Raw genomic sequence first — 16327 nt, 5'->3', positions numbered from 1 at the left:
TTTTTATATGAAATATGGCATGAAGATTGAATCTTTTTATTGAATAGGTTTTGTTGTTAGCTCGAGAACTAGAGGATCTTATATTAACCTCTATTAGGATCCACACAACCCTCAATTTGTAAATTAAATGCAATGCACTCGAATTGTTAAATTTAAAACACACACACCTAATTAAGGAAATTAGACTCACAAACATAAAAGGACCCCTATATCATTCAACAACTAAAAAAAGAATTATAAAGCAAATGATGTGTTTGTGGATAGTAAAATCAATAACAAGTCTCAAAACACCTGAATCTCCCTTGTACTTGTTGAAAGATTCGATCTTTATATGAAATAGGGCATAAAGATTGAATCTTTATATTGAAAAAGCTTTGTGTTAGCTCGAGAACTAGAGGATCTTTTATTAACCTCTATTAGGATCCACACAACCCTCAATTTGTAAATTCAATGCAATGCACTCGAATTGTTAAATTAAAATACATACACGCCTACTTTGAGGAAATTAGACTCACAAACATAATAGGACCCCAATATAAATCAGCAACTAAAAAAAGAATTATAAAGCAAATGATGTGTATGTGGATGGTAAAATCAATAACAAGTCTCAAACACCCGAATCCCCTTGTACTTTTTGAAAGATTTGAATTTCTATGAAATAGGGCATAAAGATTGAATCTTTATATTGAATAGGCTTTGTTGTTAGCTCGAGAACTAGAGATCTTTTATTAACCTCTATTAGGATCCACACAACCCTCAATTTGTAAATTCAATGCAATGCACTCGAATTGTTAAATTAAAACACACACACACCTGATTTGAGAGAATTAGACTCACAAACATAATAGGACCCCTATATCATTCAGCAACTAAAAAAAGAATTATAAAGCAAATGATGTGTATGTGGATGGTAAAATCAATAACAAGTCTCAAAACACCCGAATCCCCTTGTACTTTTTGAAGATTCGATCTTTCTATGAAATAGGGCATAAAGATTGAATCTTTATATTGAATTGTTGAAAGATTCGATTTTTATATGAAATAGGCATAAGATTGAATCTTTATATTGAATAGGTTTGTTGTTAGCTCGAGAACTAGAGGATCTTTTATTAACCTCTATTAGGATCCACACAACCCTCAATTTGTAAATTAAATGCAATGCACTAGAATTGTTAAATTAAAAACACAACACCCTAATTTGAGGAAATTAGACTCAAACATAATAGGACCCTATATCATTCAACAACTAAAAAAAGAATTATAAAGCAAATGATGTGTTTGTGGATAGTAAAATCAATAACAAGTCTCAAAACACCCGAATCTCCCTTGTACTTGTTGAAAGATTCGATCTTTATATGAAATAGGGCATAAAGATCGAATCTTTATATTGAATAAGCTTTGTTGTTAGCTCGAGAACTAGAGGATCTTTTATTAACCTCTATTAGGATCCACACAAACCTCAATTTCTAAATTCAATGCAATGCACTCGAATTGTTAAATTAAAACACACACCTGATTTGAGGGAATAAGACTCACAAACATAATAGGACCCCTATATCATTCAACAACAAAAAAGAATTATAAAGCAAATGATGTGTATGTGGATAATAAAATCAATAACAAGTCTCAAAACACCCGAATCCCTTGTACTTTTTGAAAGATTCGATATTTCTATGAAATAGGGCATAAAGATTGAATCTTTATATTGAATAGGGTTTGTTGTTAGCTCGAGAACTAGAGGATCTTATATTAACCTCTATTAGGATCCACACAACCCTCAATTTGTAAATTCAATGCAATGCACTCGAATTGTTAAATTAAAACACAGACACACCTGATTTGAGGGAGTTAGACTCACAAACATAATAGGACCCTATATCATTCAGCAACTAAAAAAAGAATTATAAAGCAAATGATGTGTATGTGGATGGTAAAATCAATAACAAGTATCAAAACACACGAATCCCCTTGTAGTTTTTGAAAGATTCGATATTTCTATGAAATAGGGCATAAAGATTGAATCTTTATATTGAATTGTTGAAAGATTCGATTTTTATATGAAATATGGCATAAAGATTGAATCTTTATATTGAATAGGTTTTGTTGTTAGCTCGAGAACTAGAGGATCTTTTATTAACCTCTATTAGGATCCACACAACCCTCAATTTGTAAATTAAATGCAATGCACTCGAATTGTTAAATTAAAACACACACACACCTAATTTTAGGAAATTAGACTCACAACATAAAAGGACCCTATATCATTCAACAACTAAAAAAAGAATTATAAAGCAAATGATGTGTTTGTGGATAGTAAAATCAATAACAAGTCTCAAAACACATGAACCTCCCTTGTACTTGTTAAAAGATTCGATCTTTATATGAAATAGGGCATAAAGATCGAATCTTTATATTGAATAAGCTTTGTGTTAGCTCGAGAACTAGAGGATCTTTTATTAACCACTATTAGGATCCACACAACCCTCAATTTGTAAATTCAATGCAATGCACTCGACTTGTTAAATTAAAATACACACACGCCTAATTTGAGGAAATTAGACTCACAAACATAATAGGACCCCTATATCAGTCAACAACTAAAAAAACAATTATAAAGCAAATGATGTGTTCGTGGATAGTAAAATCAATAACAAGTCTCAAAATACCTAAATTCCCTTATACTTGTTGAAAGATTCGATCTTTATATGAATTAGGGCATAAAGATTGAATCTTTATATTGAATTGTTGAAAGATTCGATCTTTATATGAAATAGGGCATAAATATTGCATATTTAAATTGAATAGGCTTTGTTGTTAGCTCGAGAATTAGATGATCTTTTATTAACCTCTATTAGGATCCACACAAACCTGAATTTGTAAATTCAATGCAATGCACTCGAATTATTGAATTAAAACACACACACACCTGGTTTGAGGGAATTAGACTCACAAACATAATAGGACCCCTATATCATTCAACCACTAAAAAAAGAATTATAAAGCAAATGATGTGTTTGTGGATAGTAAAATCAATAACAAGTCTCAAAACACCCGAATCCCCTTGTACTTGTTGAAAGATTCGATCTTTCTATGAAATAGGGCATAAAGATTGAATCTTTATATTGAATATGCTTTGTTGTTAGCTCGAGAACTAGAGGATCTTTTATTAACCTCTATTAGGATCCACACAACCCTCAATTTGTAAATTCAATGCAATGCACTCGACTTGTTAAATTAAAATACACACACGCCTAATTTGAGGAAATTAGACTCACAAACATAATAGGACCCCTATATCAGTCAACAACTAAAAAAACAATTATAAAGCAAATGATGTGTTCGTGGATAGTAAAATCAATAACAAGTCTCAAAATACCTAAATTCCCTTATACTTGTTGAAAGATTCGATCTTTATATGAATTAGGGCATAAAGATTGAATCTTTATATTGAATTGTTGAAAGATTCGATCTTTATATGAAATAGGGCATAAATATTGCATATTTAAATTGAATAGGCTTTGTTGTTAGCTCGAGAATTAGATGATCTTTTATTAACCTCTATTAGGATCCACACAAACCTGAATTTGTAAATTCAATGCAATGCACTCGAATTATTGAATTAAAACACACACACACCTGGTTTGAGGGAATTAGACTCACAAAATGATATGATTACTAAACTATGAAGTCTAATAATCAAGTTAATACTTCCAAGAATTCGAACAAATACTTAGAACTCGAACCAAGATATGAATTTATTCAAGAACACTCCTGAACCTTGAATAAAGACTCTTAAACACCCTTAAAATCACTCCTGAAATTAAGTTGTTTAACACTAAGAACTAATCACTCCTGAAAAGTTATTAATGGTTTTCAATTGCAAGCATACAAGCACACAATTAAAGAAGAAGGAAAATACTCTAAAAACTCTCTAAGTTTATTGAAGAAATTCGGCCCCTATATATAGGGTACAAGCTATTCTAATTCAACTAGGAAAACATAAAGAAAGTTATCCTACTCCTACTTTATTTTGGACTTCTAATTAGACTCCTAAAGATAACATGTACAAGTCACATGTTTATCTTTTTAACAACTCTATCTTTTAACTACTTAAACATAAAACAATAATGATAAACATAGCAATCCTAATTCTACTAGGATTCTATGTAGCAATCTAGGAGTAATCCTAATCAGAGTAGGACTCCTCTTCACTTCCTTTCCCCAAGCCATGAGTAATCCTAAATGGATTAGGATTCCTCTTCCTCTAGCTTCCATGTTAGCACACAAGCCAAGACTTGGTTCTTGTTCTTGTTTTGGAACCCTAAAGTCTCCATGGTCAAGTCAATAGGCTCATGGTTAACCAATGCCTTTGCATCCATATCACAAAAATAATAGGACCCCTATATCATTTAACAATTAAAAAAAGAATTATAAAGCAAATGATGTGTTTGTGGATAGTAAAATCAATAACAAGTCTCAAAACACCCGAATCCCCTTGTACTTGTTGAAAGATTCGATCTTTCTATGAAATAGGGCATAAAGATTGAATCTTTATATTGAATTGTTGAAAGATTCGATTTTTATATGAAATAGGGCATAAAGATTGAATCTTTATATTGAATAGGCTTTGTTGTTAGCTCGAGAACTAGAGGATCTTTTATTAACCTCTATTAGGATCCACACAACCCTCAATTTGTAAATTCAATGCAATGCACTCGAATTGTTAAATGAAAACACACACACACCTAATTTGAGGAAATTAGACTTACAAACATAATAGGACCCCTATATCATTCAACAACTAAAAAAAGAATTATAAAGCAAATGATGTGTTCGTGGATAGTAAAATCAATAACAAGTCTCAAACAACCAAATTCCCTTGTACTTGTTGAAAGATGCGATCTTTATATGAAATTAGGCATAAAGATTGAATCTTTATATTGAATTGTTGAAAGATTCGATCTTTATATGAAATAGGGCATAAAGATTGAATCTTTATATTGAATAGCTTTGTTGTTAGCTCGAGAACTAGAGGATCTTTTATTAACCTCTATTAGGATCCACACAACCCTCAATTTGTAAATTTAATGCAATGCACTCGACTTGTTAAACTAAAATACACACACGCCTACTTTGAGGAAATTAGACTCACAAACATAATAGGATCCCTATATCAGTAAACAACTAAAAAACAATTATAAAGCAAATGATGTGTTCGTGGATAGTAAAATCAATAACAAGTCTCAAAATACCTAAATTCCCTTATACTTGTTGAAAGATTCGATCTTTATATGAATTAGGGCATTAAGATTGAATCTTTATATTGAATTGTTGAAAGATTCGATCTTTATATGAAATAGGGCATATATATTGAATATTTAAATTGAATAGGCTTTGTTGTTAGCTCGAGAATTAGATGATCTTTTATAAACCTCTATTAGGATCAACACAAACCTGAATTTGTAAATTCAATGCAATGCACTCGAATATTGAATTAAAACACACACACACCTGGTTTGAGGAATTAGACTCACAAACATAATAGGACCCTATATCATTCAACAACTAAAAAAGAATTATAAAGCAAATGATGTGTTTGTGGATAGTAAAATAATTAACAAGTCTCAAAACACCGGAATCTCACTTGTACTTGTTAAAAGATTCGATCTTTATATGAAATAGGGCATAAAGATTGAATCTTTATATTGAATAGGCTTTGTTGTTAGCTCGAGAACAAGAGGATGTTTTATTAACCTCTATTAGGATCCACACAACCCTCAATTTGTAAATTCAATGCAATGCACTCGAATTTATAATTAAAACACACACACACCTGATTTGGGAATTAGACTACAAATATAATAGGACCCCTATATCATTCAACAACTAAAAAAAGAATTATAAAGCAAATGATGTGTTGTGGATAGTAAAATCAATAACAAGTCTCAAAACACCCGAATCCCTTGTACTTGTTGAAAGATTCGATCTTTATATGAATAGGGCATAAAGATTGAATCTTTATATTGAATTGTTGAAAGATTCGATCTTTATATGAAATGGGCATAAGATTGAATTTTATTTAATAGGCTTTGTTGTTAGCTCGAGAACTAGAGGATCTTTTATTAACCTCTATTAGGATCCACACAACCTAATTTGTAAATTCAATGCAATGCACTCGAATTTTAAATTAAAACACACACACACCTGTTTGAGGGAATTAGACTCACAAACATAATAGGACCCCTATATCATTCAACACTAAAAAAGAATTATAAAGCAAATGATGTGTTTGTGGATAGTAAAATCAATAACAAGTCTCAAAACACCCGAATCTCCCTTGTACTTGTTGAAAGATTCGATCTTTATATGAAATAGGGCATTAAAGATTGAATCTTTATATTGAATTAGCTTTGTTGTTAGCTCGAGAACTAGAGGATCTTTTATTAACCTCTATTAGGATCCACACAACCCTCAATTTGTAAATTCAATGCAATGCACTCGAATTGTTAATTAAAACACACACACACCTATTTGAGGGAATTAGACTCACAAACATAATAGGACCCTATATCATTCAACACTAAAAAAAGAATTATAAAGCAAATGATTGTTGTGGATAGTAAAATCAATAACAAGTCTCAAAACACCCAATCCCTTGTACTTTTGAAAGATTCGATCTTTATATGAAATAGGGCATAAAGATTGAATCTTATATTGAATTGTTGAAAGATTCGATTTTATATGAAATAGGGCATAAAGATTGAATCTTTATATTGAATAGGCTTTGTTGTTACTCGAGAACTAGAGGATCTTTTATTAACCTCTATTAGGATCCACAAACCTCAATTTGTAAATTCAATGCAATGCACTCGAATTGTTAAATTAAAACACACACACCTATTTGAGGAATTAGACTACAAACATAATGGAACCCTATATTTCAACAACTAAAAAAAGAATTATAAAGCAAATGATGTGTTCGTGGATAGTAAAATCAATAACAAGTCTCAAAACACCCAAATTCCCTTGTACTTTTGAAAGATTCGATCTTTATATGAAATTGGGCATAAAGATTGAATCTTTATATTGAATTGTTGAAAGATTCGATCTTTATATGAAATAGGGCATAAAGATTGAATCTTTATATTGAATAGGCTTTGTTGTTAGCTCGAGAACTAGAGGATCTTTTATTAACCTCTATTAGGATCCACACAACCCTCAATTTGTAAATTCAATGCAATGCACTCGAATTGTTAAATTAAAAACACACACCCTAATTTGAGGAAATTAGACTCACAAACATAATAGGACCCCTATATCATTCAACAACTAAAAAAAGAATTATAAAGCAAATGATGTGTTCGTGGATAGTAAAATCAATAACAAGTCTCAAAAACCCAAATTCCCTTGTACTTGTTGAAAGATTCGATCTTTATATGAAATAGGGCATAAAGATTGAATCTTTATATTGAATTGTTGAAGATTCGATCTTTATATGAAATAGGGCATAAAGATTGAATTTAGAAATTGAATAGGCTTTGTTGTTAGCTCGAGAACTAGAGGATTTTTATTAACCTCTATTAGGATCCACACAACCCTCAATTTGTAAATTCAATGCAATGCACTCGAATTGTTAAATTAAAACACACACACACCTATTTGAGGAATTAGACTCACAAACATAATAGGCCCTATATCATTCAACAACTAATAAAAGAATTATTAAGCAAATGATGTGTTTGTGGATAGTAAAATCAATAAGAAGTCTCAAAACACCCGAATCCCTTGTACTTTTGAAAGATTCGATCTTTATATGAAATAGGGCATAAAGATTGAATCTTTATATTGAATTTTGAAAGATTCGATTTTATATGAAATAGGCATAAAGATTGAATCTTTATATTGAATAGGCTTTGTTGTTAGCTCGAGAACTAGAGGGTCTTTTATTAACCTCTATTAGGATCCACACAACCCTCAATTTGTAAATTCAATGCAATGCACTCGAATTGTTAAATTAAAACACCACACACCTAATTTGAGGAGAATTAGACTCACAAACATAATAGGACCCCTATATCATTCAACAACTAAAAAAAGAATTATAAAGCAAATGATGTGTTCGTGGATGTATAAAATCAATAACAAGTCTCAAAACACCCAATCCCTTGTACTTGTTGAAAGATTCGATCTTTATATGAATAGGGCATAAAGATTGAATCTTTATATTGAATTGTTGAAAGATTCGATTTTATATGAAATAGGGCATAAAGATTGAATCTTTATATTGAATAGGCTTTGTTGTTAGCTCGAGAACTAGAGGATCTTTTATTAACCTCTATTAGGATCCACACAACCCTCAATTTGTAAATTCAATGCAATGCACTCGAATTGTTAAATTAAAACACCACACACCTATTTGAGGAAATTAGACAACAAACATAATAGGACCCTATATCATTCAACAACTAAAAAAAGAATTATAAAGCAAATGATTTTGTGGATAGTAAAATCAATAACAAGTCTCAAAACACCCGAATCTTCCTTGTACTTGTTGAAAGATTCGATCTTTATATGAAATAGGGCATAAAGATTGAATCTTTATATTGAATTTTGAAAGATTCGATTTTATATGAAATAGGCATAAAGATTGAATCTTTATATTGAATAGGCTTTGTTGTTAGCTCGAGAACTAGAGGATCTTTTATTAACCTCTATTAGGATCCACACAACCCTCAATTTGTAAATTCAATGCAATGCACTCGAATTGTTAAATTAAAACACACACACACCTATTTTGAGGAAATAGACTACAAACATAATAGGACCCTATATCATTCAACAACTAAAAAAGAATTATAAAGCAAATGATGTGTTCGTGGATAGAAAATCAATAACAAGTCTCAAAACACCAATTCCCTTGTACTTGTTGAAAGATTCGATCTTTATATGAAATAGGGCGTAAAGATTGAATCTTATATTGAATTGTTGAAAGATTCGATCTTTATATGAAATAGGGCATAAAGATTGAATCTTTATATTGAATAGGCTTTGTTGTTAGTCGAGAACTAGAGGATCTTTTATTAACCTCTATTAGGATCCACACAACCCTCAATTTGTAAATTCAATGCAATGCACTCGAATTGTTAAATTAAAAACACACACCCTAATTTGAGGAAATTAGACTCACAAACATAATAGGACCCCTATATCATTCAACAACTAAAAAAAGAATTATAAAGCAAATGATGTGTTCGTGGATAGTAAAATCAATAACAAGTCTCAAAAACCAAATTCCCTTGTACTTGTTGAAAGATTCGATCTTTATATGAAATAGGGCATAAAGATTGAATCTTTATATTGAATTGTTGAAAGATTCGATCTTTATATGAAATAGGGCATAAAGATTGAATTTTATATTGAATAGGCTTTGTTGTTAGCTCGAGAACTAGAGGATCTTTTATTAATCTATTATTTTAGTATCCACACAACCCTCAATTTGTAAATTCAATGCAATGCAAGGAATTGTTAAATTAAAACACACACACACCTATTTTGAGGAAATTCGACTCACAAACATAATAGGACCCCTATATCATTCAACAACTAAAAAAGAATTATAAAGCAAATGATGTGTTCGTGATAGTAAAATCAATAACAAGTCTTAAAACACCCAAATTCCCTTGTACTTGTTGAAAGATTCGATCTTTATATGAAATAGGGCTAAAGATTGAATCTTTATATTGAATTGTTGAAAGATTCGATCTTTATATGAAATAGGGCATAAAGATTGAATCTTTATATTGAATAGGCTTTGTTTTTGGTTCGAGAACTAGAGGATCTTTATTAACCTCTATTAGGATCCACACAACCCTCAATTTGTTAAATTCAATGCAATGCACTCGAATTGTTAAATTAAAACACACACACGCCTGATTTGAGGAATTAGACTCACAAACATAATAGGACCCCTATATCATTCAACACTAAAAAAAGAATTATAAAGCAAATGATGTGTTTGTGGATAGCAAAATCAATAACAAGTCTCAAAACACCCGAATCCCTTGTACTTGTTGAAAGATTCGATCTTTATATGAAATAGGGCGTAAAGATTGAATCTTTATATTGAATTTGAAAGATTCGATTTTATATGAAATAGGGCATAAAGATTGAATCTTTATATTGAATAGGCTTTGTTTTTGGTCGAGAACTAGAGGATCTTTTATTAACCTCTATTAGGATCCACACAACCCTCAATTTGTTAATTCAATGCAATGCACTCGAATTGTTAAATTAAAACACACACACACCTAATTTGAGGAATTAGACTCACAAACATAATAGGACCCCTATATCATTCAACAACTAAAAAAAGAATTATAAAGCAAATGATGTGTTCGTGGATAGTAAAATCAATAACAAGTCCAAAACACCCAAATTCCCTTGTACTTGTTGAAAGATTCGATCTTTATATGAAATAGGGCATAAAGATTGAATCTTTATATTGAATTGTTGAAAGATTCGATCTTTATATGAATAAGGCATAAAGATTGAATCTTTATATTGAATAGGCTTTGTTGTTAGCTCGAGAACTAGAGGATCTTTTATTAACCTCTATTAGGATCCACACAACCCTCAATTTGTAAATTCAATGCAATGCACTCGAATTGTTAAATTAAAACACACACACACCTGATTTGAGGGAATTAGACACAAACATAATAAACCCCTATATATTCAACAACTAAAAAAAGAATTATAAAGCAAATGATGTGTTTGTGGATAGCAAAATCAATCAAGTCTCAAAACCCGAATTCCCTTGTACTTGTTGAAAGATTCGATCTTTATATGAAATAGGGCGTAAAGATTGAATCTTTATATTGAATTGTTGAAAGATTCGATCTTTATATGAAATAGGGCATAAAGATTGAATCTTTATATTGAATAGGCTTTGTTTTGGTTCGAGAACTAGAGGATCTTTATTAACCTCTATTAGGATCCACACAACCCTCAATTGTTAAATTCAATGCAATGCACTCGAATTGTTAAATTAAAACACACACCTGATTTGAGGGAATAAGACTCACAAACATAATAGGACCCCTATATCATTCAACAACTAAAAAAGAATTATAAAGCAAATGATGTGTTTGTGGATAGAAAATCAATAACAAGTCTCAAAACACCCGAATCCCTTGACTTGTTGAAAGATTCGATCTTTATATGAAATAGGGCTAAAGATTGAATCTTTATATTGACTTGTTGAAAGATTTGATTTTATATGAAATAGGGCATAAAGATTGAATCTTTATATTGAATAGGCTTTGTTGTTCGTTCGAGAACTAGAGGATCTTTTATTAACCTCTATTAGGATCCACACAACCCTCAATTTTTAATTCAATGCAATGCACTCGAATTGTGAAATTAAAAAAACACACACCTGATTTAAGGGAATTTAACTCACAAACATAATAGGACCCCTATATCATTCAACAACTAAAAAAGAATTATAAAGCAAATGATGTGTTTGTGGAAGCAAAATCAATAACAAGTCTCAAAACACCCGAATCTCCCTTGTACTTGTTGAAAGATTCGATCTTTATATGAAATAGGGCGTAAAGATTGAATCTTTATATTGAATTGTTGAAAGATTCGATTTTTATATGAAATAGGGCATAAAGATTGAATCTTTATATTGAATAGGCTTTGTTTTTGGTTCGAGAACTAGAGGATCTTTTATTAACCTCTATTAGGATCCACACAACCCTCAATTTGTAATTCAATGCAATGCACTCGAATTGTTAAATTAAAACACACACACACATAATTTGAGGAATTAGACTCACAAACATAATAGGACCCCTATATAATTCAACAACTAAAAAAAGAATTATAAAGCAAATGATGTGTTCGTGGATAGTAAAATCAATAACAAGTCTCAAAACACCCAAATTCCCTGTATTACGTTGAAAGATTGATCTTTATATGAAATAGGGCATAAAGATTGAATCTTTATATTGAATTGTTGAAAGATTCGATCTTTTATATGAAAAGGGCATAAAGATTGAATCTTTATATTGAATAGGCTTTGTTGTTAGCTCGAGAACTAGAGGATCTTTTATTAACCTCTATTAGGATCCACACAACCCTCAATTTGTAAATTCAATGCAATGCACTCGAATTGTTAAATTAAAACACACACACACCTGTTTAGAAGGAATTAGACTCACAAACATAATAGAACCCCTATATCATTCAACAACTAAAAAAAGAATTATAAAGCAAATGATGTGTTTGTGGATAGCAAAATCAATAACAAGTCTCAAAAACCCGAATTCCCTTGTACTTGTTGAAAGATTCGATCTTTATATGAAATAGGGCGTAAAGATTGAATCTTTATATTGAATTGTTGAAAGATTCGATCTTTATATGAAATAGGGCATAAAGATTGAATCTTTATATTGAATAGGCTTTGTTGTTAGGTCGAGAACTAGAGGATCTTTTATTAACCTCTATTAGGATCCACACAACCCTCAATTTGTTAATTCAATGCAATGCACTCGAATTGTTAAATTAAAACACACACACGCCTGATTTGAGGAATTAGATCACAAACATAATAGGACCCCTATATCATTCAACAACTAAAAAAGAATTATAAAGCAAATGATGGTTTGTGGATAGCAAAATCAATAACAAGTCTCAAAACACCCGAACCCTTGTACTTGTTGAAAGATTCGATCTTTATATGAAATAGGGCGTAAAGATTGAATCTTTATATTGAATTGTTGAAAGATTCGTTTTATATGAAATAGGGCATAAAGTTTGAATATCTATATTGAATAGGCTTTGTTTTCAACTCGAGAACTAGAAAATATTTCATTAACCTCTATTAGGATCCTCACAACCTACAATTTGTTAATTCAATACAATGCACTCGAATTGTTAAATTAAAACACACACACACTATTTGAGGAATTAGACTCACAAACAAATAGGACCCATATAATTCAACAACTAAAAAAAGAATTATAAAGCAAATGATGTGTTCGTGGATAGTAAAATCAATAACAAGTCTCAAAACACCCAAATTCCCTTGTACTTGTTGAAAGATTCGATCTTTATATGAAATAGGGCATAAAGATTGAATCTTTATATTGAATTGTTGAAAGATTCGATCTTTATATGAAAAGGGCATAAAGATTGAATCTTTATATTGAATAGGCTTTGTTGTTAGCTCGAGAACTAGAGGATCTTTTATTAACCTCTATTAGGATCCACACAACCCTCAATTTGTAAATTCAATGCAATGCACTCGAATTGTTAAATTAAAACACACACACACTTGATTTGAGGGAATTAGACTCACAAACATAATAGGACCCCTATATCATTCAACAACTAAAAAAATTATAAAGCAAATGATGTATTTGGGGATAGTAAAATCAATAACAAGTCTCAAAAACCCGAATTCCCTTGTACTTGTTGAAAGATTCGATCTTTATATGAAATAGGGCGTAAAGATTGAATCTTTATATTGAATTGTTGAAAGATTCGATCTTTATATGAAATAGGGCATAAAGATTGAATCTTTATATTGAATAGGCTTTGTTGTTAGGTCGAGAACTAGAGGATTTTATTAACCTCTATTAGGATCCACACAACCCTCAATTTGTTAAATTCAATGCAATGCACTCGAATTGTTAAATTAAAACACAAACCTGATTTGAGGGAATTAGACTCACAAACATAATAGGACCCCTATATCATTCAACAACTAAAAAAAGAATTATAAAGCAAATGATGTGTTTGTGGATAGAAAATCAATAACAAGTCTCAAAACACCCGAATCCCTTGTACTTGTTGAAAGATTCGATCTTTATATGAAATAGGGCGTAAAGATTGAATCTTTATATTGAATTGTTGAAAGATTCGATCTTTATATGAAATAGGGCATAAAGATTGAATCTTTATATTGAATAGGCTTTGTTTTGTTTCGAGAACTAGAGGATCTTTTATTAACCTCTATTAGGATCCACACAACCCTCAATTTGTAAATTCAATGCAATGCACTCGAATTGTTAAATTAAAACACACACACACTAATTTGAGGAAATTAGACTCACAAACATAATAGGACCCCTATATCATTCAACAACTAAAAAAAGAATTATAAAGCAAATGATGTGTTTGTGGATAGAAAATCAATAACAAGTCTCAAAACCCCGAATTCCCTTGTACTTGTTGAAAGATTCGATCTTTATATGAAATAGGGCGTAAAGATTGAATCTTTATATTGAATTGTTGAAAGATTCGATCTTTATATGAAATAGGGCATAAAGATTGAATCTTTATATTGAATAGGCTTTTGTTGGTGCTGAGAACTAGAGGATCTTTTATTAACCTCTATTAGGATCCACACAACCCTCAATTTCTAAATTCAATGCAATGCACTCGAATTGTTAAATTAAAACACAAACCTGATTTTAGGGAATAAGACTCACAAACATAATAGGACCCCTATATCATTCAACAACTAAAAAAAAGAATTATAAAGCAAATGAGGTGTTTGTGGATAGTAAAATCAATAACAAGTCTCAAAACACCCGAATCCCTTGTACTTGTTGAAAGATTCGATCTTTATATGAAATAGGGCGTAAAGATTGAATCTTTATATTGAATTGTTGAAAGATTCGATTTTATATGAAATAGGGCATAAAGATTGAATCTTTATATTGAATAGGCTTTGTTTTGGTTGCAGAACTAGAGGATCTTTTATTAACCTCTATTAGGATCCACACAACCCTCAATTTGTAATTCAATGCAATGCACTCGAATTGTTAAATTAAAACACACACACCCTGATTTGAGGAATTAGACTCACAAACATAATAGGACCCCTATATCATTCAACAACTAAAAAAAGAATTATAAAGCAAATGATGGTTTGTGGATAGAAAATCAATAACAAGTCTCAAAACACCCGAATCCCCTTGTACTTGTTGAAAGATTCGATCTTTATATGAAATAGGGCGTAAAGATTGAATCTTTATATTGAATTGTTGAAAGATTCGATTTTATATGAAATAGGGCATAAAGATTGAATCTTTATATTGAATAGGCTTTGTTTTTGTTCTGAGAACTAGAGGATCTTTTATTAACCTCTATTAGGATCCACACAACCCTCAATTTGTAAATTCAATGCAATGCACTCGAATTGTTAAATTAAAACACACACACACTAATTTGAGGAAATTAGACTCACAAACATAATAGGACCCCTATATCATTCAACAACAAAAAAGAATTATAAAGCAAATGATGTGTTCGTGGATAGTAAAATCAATAACAAGTCTCAAAACACCCAAATTCCCTTGTACTTGTTGAAAGATTCGATCTTTATATGAAATAGGGCATAAAGATTGAATCTTTATATTGAATTGTTGAAAGATTCGATCTTTATATGAAAAGGGCATAAAGATTGAATCTTTATATTGAATAGGCTTTGTTGTTAGCTCGAGAACTAGAGGATCTTTTATTAACCTCTATTAGGATCCACACAACCCTCAATTTGTAAATTCAATGCAATGCACTCGAATTGTTAAATTAAAACACACACACACCTGATTGGAGGCAAACATAATAGGACCCCTATATCATTCAACAACTAAAAAAAGAATTATAAAGCAAATGATGTGTTGTGGATAGCAAAATCAATAACAAGTCTCAAAAACCCGAATTCCCTTGTACTTGTTGAAAGATTCGATCTTTATATGAAATAGGGCGTAAAGATTGAATCTTTATATTGAATTGTTGAAAGATTCGATCTTTATATGAAATAGGGCATAAAGATTGAATCTTTATATTGAATAGGCTTTGTTGTTAGTCGAGAACTAGAGGATCTTTTATTAACCTCTATTAGGATCCACACAACCCTCAATTTGTAAATTCAATGCAATGCACTCGAATTGTTAAATTAAAACACAAACACCTGATTTGAGGAATTAGACTCACAAACATAATAGGACCCCTATATCATTCAACAACTAAAAAAAGAATTATAAAGCAAATGATGTGTTTGTGGATAGAAAATCAATAACAAGTCTCAAAACACCCGAATCCCTTGTACTTGTTGAAAGATTCGATCTTTATATGAAATAGGGCGTAAAGATTGAATCTTTATATTGAATTGTTGAAAGATTCGATCTTTATATGAAATAGGGCATAAAGATTGAATCTTTATATTGAATAGGCTTGTTTTTGTTCTGAGAACTAGAGGATCTTTTATTAACCTCTATTAGGATCCACACAACCCTCAATTTGTAAATTC

General features: G+C 30.7%; 1 long non-coding RNA gene across 1 annotated transcript; it reads right to left on the bottom strand.

Moving 5' to 3' along the window:
* Positions 1-5674: 5674 nt before the first annotated feature.
* LOC130590276 (uncharacterized) lies at positions 5675-14604 on the bottom strand. Its single transcript, XR_008967852.1, has 2 exons — positions 14402-14604; positions 5675-5754 (listed from the first exon to the last, which is right to left on the bottom strand). It is a non-coding gene; the product is annotated as an uncharacterized LOC130590276 (long non-coding RNA).
* Between the last annotated feature and the right edge of the window lie 1723 nt (positions 14605-16327).

This window comes from Beta vulgaris, unplaced genomic scaffold, assembly GCF_026745355.1.
Source record: "Beta vulgaris subsp. vulgaris cultivar EL10 unplaced genomic scaffold, EL10.2 EL10_2_Chr_UnSca3, whole genome shotgun sequence".
NCBI classification, from domain to species: Eukaryota; Viridiplantae; Streptophyta; class Magnoliopsida; order Caryophyllales; family Amaranthaceae; genus Beta; species Beta vulgaris.
This window is presented reverse-complemented; position numbering and strand designations above follow the sequence as displayed.